Source organism: Pan paniscus, chromosome 4, assembly GCF_029289425.2.
Source record: "Pan paniscus chromosome 4, NHGRI_mPanPan1-v2.0_pri, whole genome shotgun sequence".
In the NCBI taxonomy this organism is placed as follows: Eukaryota; Metazoa; Chordata; class Mammalia; order Primates; family Hominidae; genus Pan; species Pan paniscus.
Genome location: NC_073253.2, coordinates 61996421 through 62012368, shown reverse-complemented (window position 1 = coordinate 62012368; position 15948 = coordinate 61996421). Strand labels below are relative to the sequence as shown.

Genomic DNA, 15948 nt, shown 5'->3' with positions numbered 1-15948 from the left:
TCTAAAAGATTTTCAAATCTCTATTTTTCAATCTAGAATTGCAGTGAATAAGACTGAATTTGTAGAGATGTGATTTAAGAAACACTCAAGGTAGAAATGGCCCTGAGTAGGGCCTGGCCTGCAGCCAAGGGGAACTCTAGGCTGCCTGGCATGGTTGGTCAGTGCCAGGGCTGGGCTAAGAAAGCAAGAAACACCAGTATTTAAGAGATGATGGCATCTGAAACCCACAATGTTAAAAAGCAGAACTTTTGAAATAATATTCAGGATCATTTAATTGATGGACCTAGGAAAAGGATTTCTAATTTCATTAATAAGAACAAGAAGGAAGTTAAGAAACCTCAACAGTTAGCTGCTTATATAAATAGAACAGTTGGACAAACTGTGAAAAGTCCAGATAAAACTAGGTAAGGTAATCTGGCCAGGCGCAGTGGCTCACGCCTGTAATCCCAGCACTTTGGGAGGCCAAGGCAGGTGGATCATGAGGTCAGGAGATCGAGACCATCCTGGCTAACACAGTGAAACCCCATCTCTACTAAAAATACAAAAAATTAGCCAGGTGTGGTGGCTGGCATCTGTAGTCAGCCAGGTAGGCTGAGGCAGGAGAATGGCGTGAACCCAGGAGGCAGAGCTTGCAGCGAGCCGAGATCGCACCACTGTACTCCAGTCTGGACTACAGAGTGAGACTCTATCTCAAAACAAAAAACAAACAAAAAAAAACTATGTAAGGTAATCTTTCATAGAAAGTTAGTTCATTATCCCTTTCCAAACCTCTGTTATAGGAAAAACAAAACAAACAAAAAAACACAGTCCCCTAGAAGTGGGGCTGTGACGTGGCAAATAAAGAAAATGAACTGGTTTGTGCAGGCCACCTGCCTGAAAAATTATGCCAGAGTAGGCAAATATATTTGCTTAACCCCAGTGATTCCAATTTTTCACAGATATAAAGCCCATCATCACAATACAGTCAGTATTTTTCGCAAGTTTCTCAGGATCATGAAACAAATGGCCCAAGTTTTGCTCAGCAGGAATTTGAAATTGAATGTATCTTTAACTTTCTGGAGAAAGAAGTATACGTGAATTTGCAGCTTGTTTGGTGAGAATAGAAGATCTTGGCATTGAGGTAGATTGCCTTCCTGTGCTCACCAGTAGTTTACATGGAGAAAAACAATATATCTTACTTGAACGCTGGGTGGGCTCGTTGCCTCTAGTAAACTCACTACGTAAAAGCAAATTTGAAAAATACCTAACAGTTGGTTTAAACTGGCTTCAAGCAGTCATTAAAAGGTGGTGGTCAGAACTATTGTCCAAAACAGAAATTATAAATAATGGAAACATTCAGATTTTAAAACAACAGTTAAATGGATTGTGGGAACAGGAAAACCACCTTACTTTGGTTCCAGGATATACTGGTAATATAGCTAAGGAAGTAGATGCTTATTTATTACCAGTGAGAGATTTAATCTGCTAAAGAGCATTTGTTTATTCAAAACATTCCTGGATTATACAATTTACAAGAAAAAGAAAAAAAAGATTTCTTCCGAGAGCTCTGAACTGTGGAAGAAATTAAAACCATTTTTTCTTTTAAAAAGCCACATAATAAAACCACTAATGAAACCATAACAATCTACTTCACATAGAAGTGAAAAAATACCCAAAAGAAGCAGCTTCAACTTTAATGAGATGAAAGTACACTATGGAAAATGTTGGCCTTGCTGCATTTGGGGTTTATATAGTTATTTGCTAACATTGTTTAAGAACTACTGGATCTTAACACAAGCCTGCATAAAAATATACTTTCTATTGTGTGAAAAACTAAGAGAGGGTGTATGGCTAGGAACCCTAAAGAGCAATCATCTCTTTTTGAAGTAACTTTTTGAAGACGGTGTTTTATTGAAAAAACAAATATGTGTGACTATCTTTTTGTATTTAAAAGAATGAAAGTTTAAAACATAATGGCAAAAATCAATCTTAAATATTTTTGTCCATACTGAGATACTGTGTATGTGAAATGCCTATGATACCAGTATCTGTTTTAAAAAATTGAAACCAACTATGCTTCTGCCACGATGAAATCATTAAATTAAATCAGGGGTTTATATTCATGTGGAATGTTGTTGAAACGTATTCCATACCATTTTTAAAACTTGAAAATATCTGACCTTTTTGCCAGAATCATCATGTCTATGTGCTCTCCCTCCCATAAGCAGTTTGAGTGTGTGGCCGCTGAACAGACGAGCCACACCACTGTTGTACATCCTGTGCTGGGGATCAGGGAACTCTCCCATTTCATTAATACCTTCGTACATCAGGTATGGGTTCTTAAAGCAACATGATTCCTGGAGGGGTTAGTGCATAATTCAGTTTAATTTAACTATACATGTTCCAATAAGTAAAGTTCTTTAAAATTATGAGACTAACTGTTTCCTATTGCTGGAAGAATTATGAGACAAGGTGTATCTCTGAATTCTTCAAAATGTGAGGGTTTTTCATAATGACAGTCTTAGAAAAGTTATTTCTTTCACACACTGCACTTTAAGTTTGGAGTTTGATGAGAATCTCAAAGTATGGAAGGGGTGGTATTCTGTACATTTGAAATTAAGATGTCATTAGTCAATCCATCTATGTATAGGTTGCTTGCAATAATCTTGACATTTGAATTTCTGATAGTATAGATTTTTTTAAATCTTTATTTTAATATGATGGTTTAAGTATCAATATATTTTATGTATTACCTATGATTATAAATTAGCATTTAGAAAAAATCTAGCAGCCAAGAATTTCTTAAACTAATGTTAAGTAAAGTGACATCGTTTACATCTTTTTTTTTTTTTTTTTTTTTTTGAGGTGGAGTCTCGCTCTGTTGCCCAGGCTGGAGTCCAGTGGCACATTCTCAGCTCACTGCAACCACCACCTCCCAGGTTCAAGCAATTCTCCTGCCTCAGCCTCCTGAGTAGCTGGGATTACAGGCCTGTGCCCCCACACTTGGCTAATTTTTGTATTTTCAGTAGAGTCGGGGTTTCAACTTGTTGGTCAGGCTGGTCTCGAATTCCTGACCTCGTGATTTGCCCGGCTGGGCCTCCCAAAGTGCTGGGATTATAGGAATGGGCCACTGCGCCTGGCCTTGTTTATGTCTTTTAAAACTTTGAGACAATCCTTTAAAACCTTGTTAACACCAATATTAAAGAAAAATACTAACAATTAATATCCTAAATGAATTTGAAGACATAAGCTGGTCCCTAATCACTACCTAAATGTAAGGCCAATATAGGAGCCTTAAAAATCCCTTTACATAAAAACTAACCTTAAACCACTCACAACCAAAGCGTACGCCTCAAGAATACTAAATTTCAATAGTTTCCGTCAATACACTTTCTCTAAACCAGCTTGTGTTTTTTGCTTTCTGCTGCTATTTTTTTTGTTTTGTTTAGACTTTTTTTCTCTCTTCCTCCTGAGAGAAGGATAAAATGATGGGAGAGCTGGAAATTCTCTGGGTTACAGGATAAATCCCTCTTGGCTGCATGTGACTGCCTCATTGAGCAGCTGGGAATACTGTAAAGCAATGCTCAGCACTCACTCTTATAGTCTTTTATGTAATATAATATATATTTTTAAAATTGATTGTAATTTTTTTTAGCACTTTGGGGGCTGCTGGTGGTCTCTTTTTCAGGCTAAATAGACCAACTGCTGCTGCTAAAAGAGTTTATTCGACCACCCACACTCGGAAGCACAACCTCCTTCCCTGTGTTTCCCTGAAGTAGCAGTCAGCAAGGCCTGTGCAGTAATGACTGTGAGCAGCCTTCAGGCTCAGAAAAATGTCACAGCTTGATCCCTAGAGCCTCCAGTGCCCCCATTCAATCAGTGCTCAACTGCATGACGCACCCTGGAACTTAAAATGAAAGCCCTGGATTCATGGCCAAAAATACAAACTCCCTACCGGCTCTTCCTGTGGGAGTTATTGAAGTTCTTGGTTAGCTCACCAACGGTTACCTACACTCTCCTTCTGTCCCAGATAGCAAGGAAAAAAAGGCACAACTGTAACATTTTCTGCACAAAGGCCTCAGCTGGGACGCAGAAGGACTTAAAAACAGCAGGCATATGCGTTTTAAAACAACATTTTGACAGATAAAGTCAAGTGATAAAATATAGTGAACTTATAATTACCCCTGCTATTGGAGGCAAGCAAAGAAGGTGATAGGCCAAAACAGGCATATGCCAACTCATGAAATTTCATTTTATTTTCCTCTGAAACTACAGAATTTGAGTGTTGTGTGTGTGTGTTTCCAATTATGGTAAGGGGTGATAATTTTCAGGCCCAGATAAATACAGAAGAATGGGAAAAGCAACAATAAATTAAAATTGTGCTATAAATATTTCCATACCGCTCTGCGGCAAGAGGCACATACACTTGCTCAAGGAGTATTTACATACAAAATATTGGGTGGCCTATGAGCATCTACTTGAGAGATGCCTGATAGAAAATGGACCAGGAGCTTTTGGGCACAGGAAGATAGTGTAATAACTACTTGTAGAAATTTACATCAATAATAATAAAATTTTGATGACTATACAACCTTATTATCACTGGCACCCCAGGAACTTCTTATATTCTGAGTTTGTTTTCCCAACAGTCTCATTTTCTAAACTTTCAAACTTTGTTGTTACTTTGATGGAAGTAAGAGTTCAGAAAGAATTAAACCATTTCTATTACTTGCTACCATATTTTGAAATGATTTTCTCCATAGCACAAAACAGCAAATTTAATACATGTGACGTGTAAGCAGAGATACATCTTTTAGCATACATACCAAATCTTGGCTCACAATTATTTTAGTTGATAATTTAAATTTATCTTAGACCTCAAAGACCAATACCTGTTCATTATTCCATAAATTATAGATTCAATTATGCAAGCACACTGAAGGTCTTATTTATTTATTTATTTATTTTTAATTTTTTTTTTTTTTTTTTTTTTTTTTGAGACAGAGTCTTGCTCTGTTGCCCAGGCTGGAATGCAGTGGCGCGATCTCGGCTCACTGCAAGGGCCACCTCCCAGGTTCACTCCACGCTCCTGCCTCAGCCTCCTGAGTAGCTGGGACTACAGGCGCCTGTCACCACGCCTGGCTAATTTTTTTGTATTTTTAGTAGAAACGGGTTTTCCCCGTGTTAGCCAGGATGGTCTCCATCTCCTGACCTCGTGATCCGCCTGCCTCGGCCTCCCAAAGTGCTGGAATTACAGGCGTGAGCCACCGCACCTGGACAGGTCTTATTAATTTAAAATCAGATTCACACCTGTTTTTGCATATGAAAGTTTGTGCAGTAATTTGAGTCCATAATAACTGACTTTATGTTACCTTTATAAATTTATAAATGACTATTGCTTTGTGAAATATGGCTTATTTCTTGATTAGGGAGACTAACGAAAGTTCAGCGAATCTGAAGATCCTACTGATAGGTGTGTCCATCATTTCTGAGGAAACCGGCATGCTGAGAAGTAAAAAATGTCCCCAAGCTGAAGAATCTTTATTCAAATATCTGAGCAGAGATGGACATGTTAATGAATCACTTTTCTCAAAATTTTATTCAAAAAATTATACATTTTTGGCCAGGTGCGGTGGCTCACGCCTGTAATCCCAGCACTCTGGGAGGTCGAGATGGGCAGATCACGAGGTCAGGAGATCGAGACCATCCTGGCTAACACGGTGAAACCCCGTCTCCACTAAAAATACAAAAAATTAGCCAGGCTTGGTGGCGGGTGCCGGTAGTCCCAGCTACTTGGGAGGCTATGGCAGGAGAATGGCATGACCCGGGAGGCGGAGCTTGCAGTGAGCTGAGATTGCGCCACTGCACTCCATTCTGGGCAACAGGGCAAGAGACTCCGTCTCAAAAAAAAACAAAAACAAACAAACAAACAAAAAAAAACATACATTTTTAAAAGCAAATAATATGATTAATCATATTGATTTACATAAAAATATAGCATTTTGGCCGGGCACGGTGGCTCACGCCTGTAATCCCAGCAATTTGGGAGGCCGAGGCGGGCAGATGATGAGCTCAGGAGATTGAGACAATCCTGGCTAACATGGTGAAACCCCGTCTTTACTAAAAATACAAAAAATTAGCTGGGCATGGTGGCATGCACCTGTAGTCCCAGCAATTCAGAAGGCTGAGGCAGGAGAATCGCTCGAACCCGGGAGGTGGAGGTTGCAGTGAGCCGAGATGGTGCCACTGCACTCCAGCCTGGGTGACAGAGTGAGACTCCATCTAAAAAAAAAAAAAAATGCTATATATATAGCATTTTATTAGGTAGAAAATAAAATTTGTTTCTTTTGACTCTATTAACCTTATTCAGGTGGGAGTGAAAAATTGTCTCTCATTAGAAAAATGAGTCAGTTATAAAACTGACAAAATGGTTTAAGGAGAAATTAGAGAAGCAGAAGGTGGTAATCGATTTTTAATGAGGCTTTGTAGTATAAGATTTGACGTAGCTTTTATTTTAATTATTTCTTCCTCTTATTCATGCCATAAAAGATTGTGTATTCAAAAACAATAAGGGGCAGCAGCATGAGAATTGTTTTGTGAAGAATAATTGTGTGGTCTTCTAACAAAATTTTGCAAAACATTGCTAACTCTTCTCCCAGAGTTTTGAGAAGAGAGTGATATATTTGTGATGTAGGACTATGAAAGATGATAAAGGTAATAAAATGCCACCTGCATTGTATGAATGTTTTCTGTGAGAATCTAAGTTTGCACCTATCATCATCATAATCATCATCATAAATCTATTTATCAAATACTTACCATGAGACAGATTTTTTTAACCAGAATCTTATCTTATTTAGTTTTCTTTATAGAGCAAATATATCAATTTAGATCTTACGTGAATTCTTAGATCCTTGGATCTTACATACAGTATATTAACAATGTCCAGAAGACCAACTTGTGGTGAAAAAAAAGGTCAGAATATAGTATTCATTCCTATATACAATATGAAGCAACATTTATTTTCTGTGTATTTTTCATATAAATATAAATAATTAGTTCCATGTTATGCATACTTTGGGTACAGAAGTAGCTTCTTTGTTACTTAATACCAAGTTATAGCAGCCACATTATAAGAATATCATCTCTGCATCAAGCATATGAAAGTACATACCCTGGAAAGTGAAATCCTCTGGGATGAAATCCTAGGATATCAGCTGAAAAGTTTAGAAAAAAGATAAACCCCAACTGAATTATGATGCAGAAAGTGCAGAGCAGAAACGTTCTTGCAGTGGTTTTTGTTTTGGGCTTCCGTGGTAGGCAGAATGATAGCTCTCTAAAGATGCTCATGTTCTTATCCCTAAAACCTATGTTACCTTACAATGCTAAAGAGGCTTTCAGATGCGGTTAAGTCAAAGATTTTGAGATGGGGGAGAGTAGCCTGAATTACCTAGGTGGGTCCTATGTAATCACAAGGGTCCTTGTAAGAGAGAGGTCAGAGTTAGAGAATGAGGTATGAAGATGGAAGCAGCGGTCAGAGTGCAGGAAGGAATGGAAATGCAGGCAACGTCTAGAAGCTGGAAAAGTCAAAGAAACAGGCAAAAGCCTCTTAAAGCTTCCAGAAAAAATATTGCTGTACCATTCTGCTTTCAGACTTCTGATATGCAGAACTGTAAGATAATATACTCAAGTTGTTTTAGGCTACTAAGTTTGTGGCAATTTGTTATAGTAGGAATGGGAAACTAATACAGGCGTCACACTCAGAAAGATTCTCATTTAGACTATAATCTCCAAATTAATTATACATACATAGTTAGAAATACAATGACATGACTGAAAAATGAAGGCACTGTTCATTCAAATTTATATCCCATTACTAGACCCCCCAGCACTATGACTTTTTAAATAAATCCTTTGTCTTGTGAATAAATAAATGTGTTGTAAATGTTTAAAGCATAATTTTGCTAAATGTATACCACAATTTTATAACTTCATTTTGGCATGCCATTACTTTAAAAAAAATAGACTTAAAATACTTTTATGTTCAAGGGCGCAAGTGCAGGTTTGTTACATAGATAAACTTGTGTCATTGTATAGATTATTTCATCACACAGATATTAAGCCTGGTACCCATTAGTTGTTTTTCTTGATCCTCTCCCTACTTTCACCCTCCATCCTCCAAAAGGCCCCAGTGTGTGTAGTTTCTTCTATGTGTCCATGTGTTCTCATCATTTAGCTCCCACTTGTAAGTGAGAACATTTGGTAATTGGTTTTCTGTTCCTGTGTTAGTTTGCTAAGAATAATGGCGTCCAGACCATGAGCCAGATATTGTTAAATATCCGTTACAAACATGAACTTAATGCCTTGAAATAGGTGCTATTATTATCACCATTCCCATCATATATACGGTTAAACTAAGGTCCACAGAGTTTAGAAGCTTGCTCCACATCACTTAGACAGGAAGTAGGAGAGCCAGGAATCCAAATCAGGCAGACTGCTCCAGAGTGCATGTACTTAACTACCATGATGTTTCTTCTGCTTCATGAATTTAAATAAGAAACAGGAAAATTGCTCATTGCCACCCCTTTAAAACGGAAGCAGTGGGTTTGCCACCTACTGTCCCCTTTCAACACTTGGTACAGTTTTGATCTTTTGAGAGAGTTCAGCCAGTGTGGTACAAGACTAATATCTTATCACTTTGTTTGTGCTTGTGAAGGAAGAGTATAGAATTCAGACTAAATAAAAGAGAATCAAATATTCATTTCTCGCTTTCACCAAATAAGAAATGATTATTAGATTCTCTTATATTTGCAGTCTCTTTTATTTACTCACAAAAATTTATGAGTAAATTTGTAGGGTTGATGGTTCATAATAATGAATTTCCCAAAATGTCCATTTTTCTTAGGAGGCAGCATGGTATAATAAATAAGCTGTTTGGAGCATGATTGATATGAGGTAGAATCCCTATCTGGCCACGTCCTCCCTGTGTGTATTTGGGCATGTTTTCTAAACTTTTGTAGGTACAGTTTCCTCTTTTATAAACTAAAGACACACATCATTAAACTGAAGATAAGCATCATTCTCACATGGTGATAGAAAAGATAAAATGGAGTGAAGACATTGCCCTCAAGAAGTCTTATATGTTCTTCCTTTTAACTTGTGTTTCTTAGAACAGTGTTGTTCAAGCCTGGTTGCTCATCAAAACCTGTATGGAGCTTCTAAATACCAAATGCCTGGACCCTAACCGTGAAACTTCAGAGTATCAGTTAAGAATTTAAAACACTTGCTTTACATAAAGTGCCCAATTTTCTCTGGAGCTGATGAGACGTCACAGGACAATGGATTTCCATTCAAGTCCTCTCAATCATTTCTCACTTTGGAGAAAAAGCAGCAGCTAATGCTGTATGACCAGAATAATGTATTCCTCAAATGACCACTGGCCGGGCACAGCACTCATGCCTGTAATCCCAGCACTTTGGGAGGCCGAGGCAGGCGGATCACGAGGTCAGGAGATCGAGACCATCCTGGCTAACACGGTGAAAACCTCTCTCTACTAAAAATACAAAAAATTAGCTGGGCATGGTGGCAGGTGCCTGCAGTCCCAGCTACTCGGAAGGCTGAGGCAGGAGAATGGCATGAACCTGGTAGGCAGGCTCACAGATTCATGAGATAAAAAATAATTGGTGTTTTAAATCACAAAGTTTTCAGGTGTTTGTTGCATAACGAAGCCTATATGGGAAAAAATCCTTGAATTTTCTAATCATTATCATTGCTTTAGTGAAGGGAACTGTGCCTCAGGTTGTTCTGATGATAATCCAAACCTCATTTCCAGATAATTGTAATTTACTTATCTGTTTAGAACATGTCATAAAGAATTTGTTGTTGGTCAGAAAGAGATCTGGCCTTTGCCTCACATTCTGGGAAGTAATCAACATCATAAACTTCTGTCATCAAAGGAGGGTTTGTTTAGACCAAGGGTTGGCCATACCAGATATTAGGATGGGATGAGGCTTGCAACACGTAAGTTTTAGGACATGAAATGACGAGGCCAGAAACACTAACCATGTGATTAAGAAGTTGGGGGGTGTCTTTGGGTCATATGATAATCTGTTGACTTCAATATTGAATTCAATCATGTGGATAATCACTCAATCATACATATGTAATTAATCCCCCCCCCACTAAATCTCCAAATACCATATCTCTGGTGAGCTTCTCTTGTTGGCAGCACTACATGTATATTGTCATATATTAGTTCTGGAAAGACAATGTGTCTTGAGGACAACAGAATCTTCATATTTAGAACCCTTCCAGGCTTTGCCCTGAACAACTCTTTCTTTGGTTGATTTTAATTTGTATTTTTTCCTGATACTAAAGTAAAATCATGGCTAAAATAACTTTTAATGGGTTTTGTGAAGGCTTCTAGCAAATCATCAAAACTTAGGGTGGTTTTAGAAGTTTCCCAAACCTACAGTTTGTGTCAGACATCTTGAATAGACCTGGCAATGCCCTCAAACTTTGAAGTTTGTGTAACTCTAGGTAGCTGGTACCAGGAGTGGAGTGGATGTTTCTAAGAATAACCCTGACTCACTGAAACATGTGGTTTGAAAAAAGAATGAATAAGTGGTAAGAGGATAAATGATTTTTCGATGGTCATGGGGTTACCAATAGTATGGAGCTGCAGATGTGTTGTGATCAATTAATGAAAGCAAAAGTTACCAATAGAGTTAAGGAATAATGGATCAAACTCTTGAAGAGTTTGAATGCATAATGGCATGCAAAGTAGTAAGAAATAAACTAAATCTACAATTTCTTGGTTATTGATATCTGTAATAGCTAAAATTAAAGAAAGGGAAAAAATTGAAGTGGATACTGATACTGGGCCAAGCTTGGATTCTGGCGGGTTCAAGTTACAGCTTCTTGCCTCAACTCTCCTACCAATAAAAAAAGTTAAAATAAAAATAAAAACAAAAAATACATTAAGGTAAATGCTCACTTTGCACCTGGCTTATATCTTTACCAGTCTGAATCATAACTTACAGGCCCCTACCAAGGGGTAAAGTTAAAATAAAATCATATGAGTGAGTAAAATGATTAGAGGGTGGGAAAGAGACATTTTTGGGACTCTGTGGCATGGGAACTCTATGTACTATGATTCCAAAAGAAAATGAAATTGAATATTGTCTCAGGGACTAGGAAATACCATCAAACATATCTACATAAACATAATGTTAAACTCAAAGAACATGAAAGAGAAAGATCAGAAAATATTTGAAGAAATAATTGCTTAAATCTTTCTAAGTTTGATACAAGACATTAATCTACACATCTAAAAAATCTCACTAGATTCCAAGAGATCCACACCTAGATATATCATAATAAAATGGTTAAAAGCCAAACAAAAAGACTAATTTGAAAGTTGCAAGACAGAAGGGACTCATAACTTATAAAAAATCCTCAGTAAGATCAACAATTGATTTATGATCAGAAACATTATAGCCAGAAGGCAGTAGGACGACATATTCAAAGTGCTAGAAAATTAAAAAGCTATCAGCAAAGAATTCTATATTGACAAAACTATCCTCCAAAAAAAATTTAAATAATTTTTAACATAATTAGCTTTAACAACACATAAAATATGCTGTTAGCAAATAGACATACTAAAGAAAATCCTATCCTTCAGGGTGAAATGGAAGAACATTAGACAATAACTTGAACCTATTTGAAGAATTGAAGAGCATCAGTTAAGGTAACTACATCAGTTACACAAAAGATAGTATAAATATATTTATTTTTTGTAACATTCCCTTCTGATTTAAAAGACAACTTTAGAAAGCAATAATTAAAAGTTTATGTTTATTGGCACAAAATATATAAAGATATAATGTATGACAGCTAGACTAAAGGAGGGCTGACACTATAAAACAGTATATAATGTTTTTATACTTTATTGAAGTTAAACTGGTATTAATCTGAACTAGATTGTTCTAAGTTAAAATACAAATTATATTTACCAGGGCAAGCACAAAGAAACAACTAAAACATATAATGAAAACTATAATAAAGCTTTAGAAAGTAGAAAAATTATTTAACACACACACAAAAAGGCAGCAATAGAATCAAGGAACAAAAAAAAATAAGACATACAGAAAACAAAAATAACAGGTAAATCCAATTTTATGAGCAATTACATTAAATGAAAATGGATTCATTATTACAATTGAAAGCTAGAAATTGGCGGAAGTTTTTTTTTTTTTTTTAAATCTAACTATATACTGTCTAAAAGAGACAATTTAGATTCAAAGATGTAAGTAAACCTAAAGTAAAAGGATGAGAAAAAATATATTCTGCAAATAGTAAACAAAAATAACTAAAAAGAGAGCTAGAGTGGCTATAGAAAATAGGCTTTAAAGTGAAAATTGTTATTAGTAAATAAGGATATTTTGTAATAATGAATGTGCTAAACCATCAAACACTTACAAAAATTATAAACATATATGCATCTGACAACAGATCCCCAAAATACATGAAAGAAAAATTTTTCAGAATCAAGGGAGACTTAGAATATTTAACAATAACAATGGGAGACTTCAGTACTCCACTTCCAATATTGGATAGAAAAAGGCAGATGATTAACACTACACAGAAAACTTAAACAGTACTACCAGCCAACTACACCTCCCAGACATTTATAGAACAATCCACCCAAAAACAGCAGGATATGCATTCTTCCCAAGTACACATGAAACATTTACACAGATAGGCCAAGTTTAGTTAAAAAAATAAGCTTGGCAATTTAAAAGAGTAAGTATCATATAAAATATGTTTTCTGATTACAATGGGATTAAATTAGTAATCAATAGTAGATGAAAATTGGGAAATTCACAAATATGTAAAAATTAAAACTCTTAAATAGCCAACGATTCAAAGAAAAAAATCATAGATGAATTAAAAATACATTGAGATAAGCGAAACAAAAATCTATCATATCATATCTTATGGAATATAATCTAAAAAATTGCCTTGAGGGAAATTTATATCTATAATGATATATAATTAAAAAAGAAAAAACCTCATATCAATGAACTAGCATTTTACCTTAAAAAATCAGAAAACAATTGAGCAAACTAAAGCCTTGATATGGTTTGGCTGTGTCCCCACCCAACATCTCATCTTGAATTGTAATCCCCATAATCCCAATAATTCCCACGTGTCAAGGGTGGGACCAGGTGGAGGTAATTAGATCATGGGACTAGTTTCTCCCATGCTGTTCTTGTGATAGTGGGTGAGTCTCACAAGATCTGATGATCTTATAAGCATCTGGCATTTCCCCTGCTTACACTCACTCTGTCCTGCATCCCTCTGAAGAAGATGCCTGCTTCTCCTTTGCCTTCTGCCATGATTATAAGTTTCCTGAGGCCTCTCTAGCCATGTGGAATTGTGAGTCAGTTCAACCTCTTTTCTTTATAAATTACCCTGTCTCAGTATTTCTTCATAGCAGTGTGAGAACACACTAATATAATAAGTTGTTACCAAGTGGGGTGCTGTTATAAAGAAACCTGAAAATGTGGAAGCAACTTTGGAACTGGTAACAGGTTCCAAACCTCTGTTCAATCACTTGGAGGGCTCCGAAGAAGACAGGAAAATGTAGGAAAGTTTGGAACTTCCTAGATACTTGTTGAATGGCTTTGACCAAAATGCAGATAGTGAAATGGACAATAAAGTCTAGGCTGAGGTGGTCTCATATGGAGATGTGAAACTTGTTGGGAACTGGAGTAAAGGTCACTCTTGCTATGCTTTTGCAAGGAGACTGGTGGCATTGTGCCCCTGACTTAGAGATTTCTGGAACTTTGAACTTGAGAGAGAAGATTTAGGGTATCTGGTGGAAGAAATTTCTAAGCAGCAAAGCGTTTGAGAGTAATCAGCACACAAAAGTTTGGAAAATTTGCACCTGATGATGCGGTAGAAAAAGACAAACCCACTTTCTGGGGAGAAATTCAAGCCCACTGCAGAAATGTGTATAATGAGGAGTCGAATGTTAGTCACCAAGACAATGGAGAAAATATCTCCAGGGCATGTCAGAGATCTTCAAGGCAGCCTCTCCCATCACAGGCCTGGAGGCCTAGGAGGAAAAAATGATTTCATGGGCTAGGTCCAGGGCGCCCCTGCTCTCTGCAGCCTTGGGACATGGTGTCCTGTATCCCAGCTGCTTCATCTCCAGCCATGGTTAAAAGGAGCCAAGGTACAACTCAGGCCATTTCTTCAGAGTATGTACGTCCCAAGCCTTGGTGGGTTCCACATGGTCTTGATCCTTTGTGTGCACAGAAGCCAAGAATTTAGGTTTGGGAACCTCAGGCTAGATCAGAGGATGTATGGAAATGCCTGGATGTCCAGGCAGAAGGCTGCTACAGAGGCAAAGCCCTCATGGCAAACCTCTGTTAGGGCAGTTCAGAAGTGAAATGTGGAATTTTAGCCCCCACACAGAGTCCACACTGTGACACTGCTTAGTGGAACTGTAAGAGGAAGGCCACTGTCCTCCAGATCTCAGAATGGTAGATCCACTGACAGCTTGCACCATGCACCAGGAAAAACCACAGACACTCAATCCCAACCCGTGAAAGCAGGTGGGAGGTTGGCTGTACCCTGCAAAGCCACAGGGGTGGAGCTGCCCATGCTGTGGGAACTCACATCTTGCATCACCATGACCTGGATGACATGGAGTCCAAGGAGATCATTTTGGAACTTCAAGGTTTAATGACTGCCCTGTTGGATTTTAGACTTGCACGGGGCCTGTATTCCCATTTTTTTTTTGTTTTGGCCAATTTCTCCCATTTGGAATGCGTGTATTTATGCAATGCCTGGACCCCTATTGTATCTAGGAAGTAACTAACCTGCTTTTGATTTTACAGGCTCATAGGTGGAAGGGACTTGACTAGTCTCAGATGAGAATTTGGCCTTGGCCTTTTTGGTAAATGCTGTAATGAGTTAAGACTTTGGGGGACTGATGGAAGTGCATAATTGTGTTTTAAAATGTGAGGACATGAGATTTGGGAGGGGCCAGGCATAGAATGATATGGCTTAGTTGTGTCCCCACCAAAAATCTCATCTTGAATTGTAATCCCAATATTCCCAGTAATCCCCACATGTCAAGGGCAGGACCAGGTAGAGGTAACTGGATGATGGGAGTGGTTTCCTCCCTGCTGGTCTCATGATAGTGAGTGAGTCTCACAAAATATGATGGTTTTGTAAGCATCTGGCATTTCCCTTGTTTGCATTCCCTCCATCCTACCAACCTCTGAAGAAGATGCCTGCTTCTCCTTTGCCTTCTGCCATGACTGTAAATTTCCTGAGGCCTCCCCAGCTATGTGGAAATGTGAGTCAATTAAACCTATTTTTTTTTTAAATTACCAATTCTTGGCTATTTCTTCCGAGCAGTGTGAGAATGGACTAATATAAACTTGCATAAGCACAAGTAAGTACTTAATCATGATTACAACAGAAACAAGTAAATAAGAGAAGAGAAAAACAATAAAGAAAAGCAACAAAACCCAAAGTTGGTTACTTGAAATGATCAACAAAATTGATAAAAGTTTTGCTAGAATAATCAAGAAAAAAATCAGAAGGTTCAAATTATTAAAAGCCAAACTGAAAAAAGAGATAGTACTACTAACCTTACACAAATAAAAAGGATTATAATGAAATACTATGAAAAACTATTTACTAGAAAATTAGTCAAATAAATCAGATGAAATAGAAAAAAATTATACAAAGATGTACACTACCAAAATTGACTTAAGAAGAAACAGAAGATTTGAATAGGCCGATAGCAAATAAAGAGATGGGATTTTGGTATAAAAACTTCACATAAAGAAAAATCCCAAAACAATATGACTTCTCTGGTGAATTCTACCAAATATTTAAAGAAGTGCTAATACCAACCCTTCATAAACTCTTCCAAAAAATAGAAGG

At 37.2% G+C, this 15948-nt stretch overlaps 1 pseudogene; it reads left to right on the top strand.

The window, feature by feature from the left end:
* The first annotated feature begins 210 nt into the window (after nucleotides 1–210).
* On the top strand, nucleotides 211–1468 carry LOC100967971 (KATNB1-like protein 1; annotated as a pseudogene).
* The last annotated feature ends 14480 nt before the right edge of the window (nucleotides 1469–15948 follow it).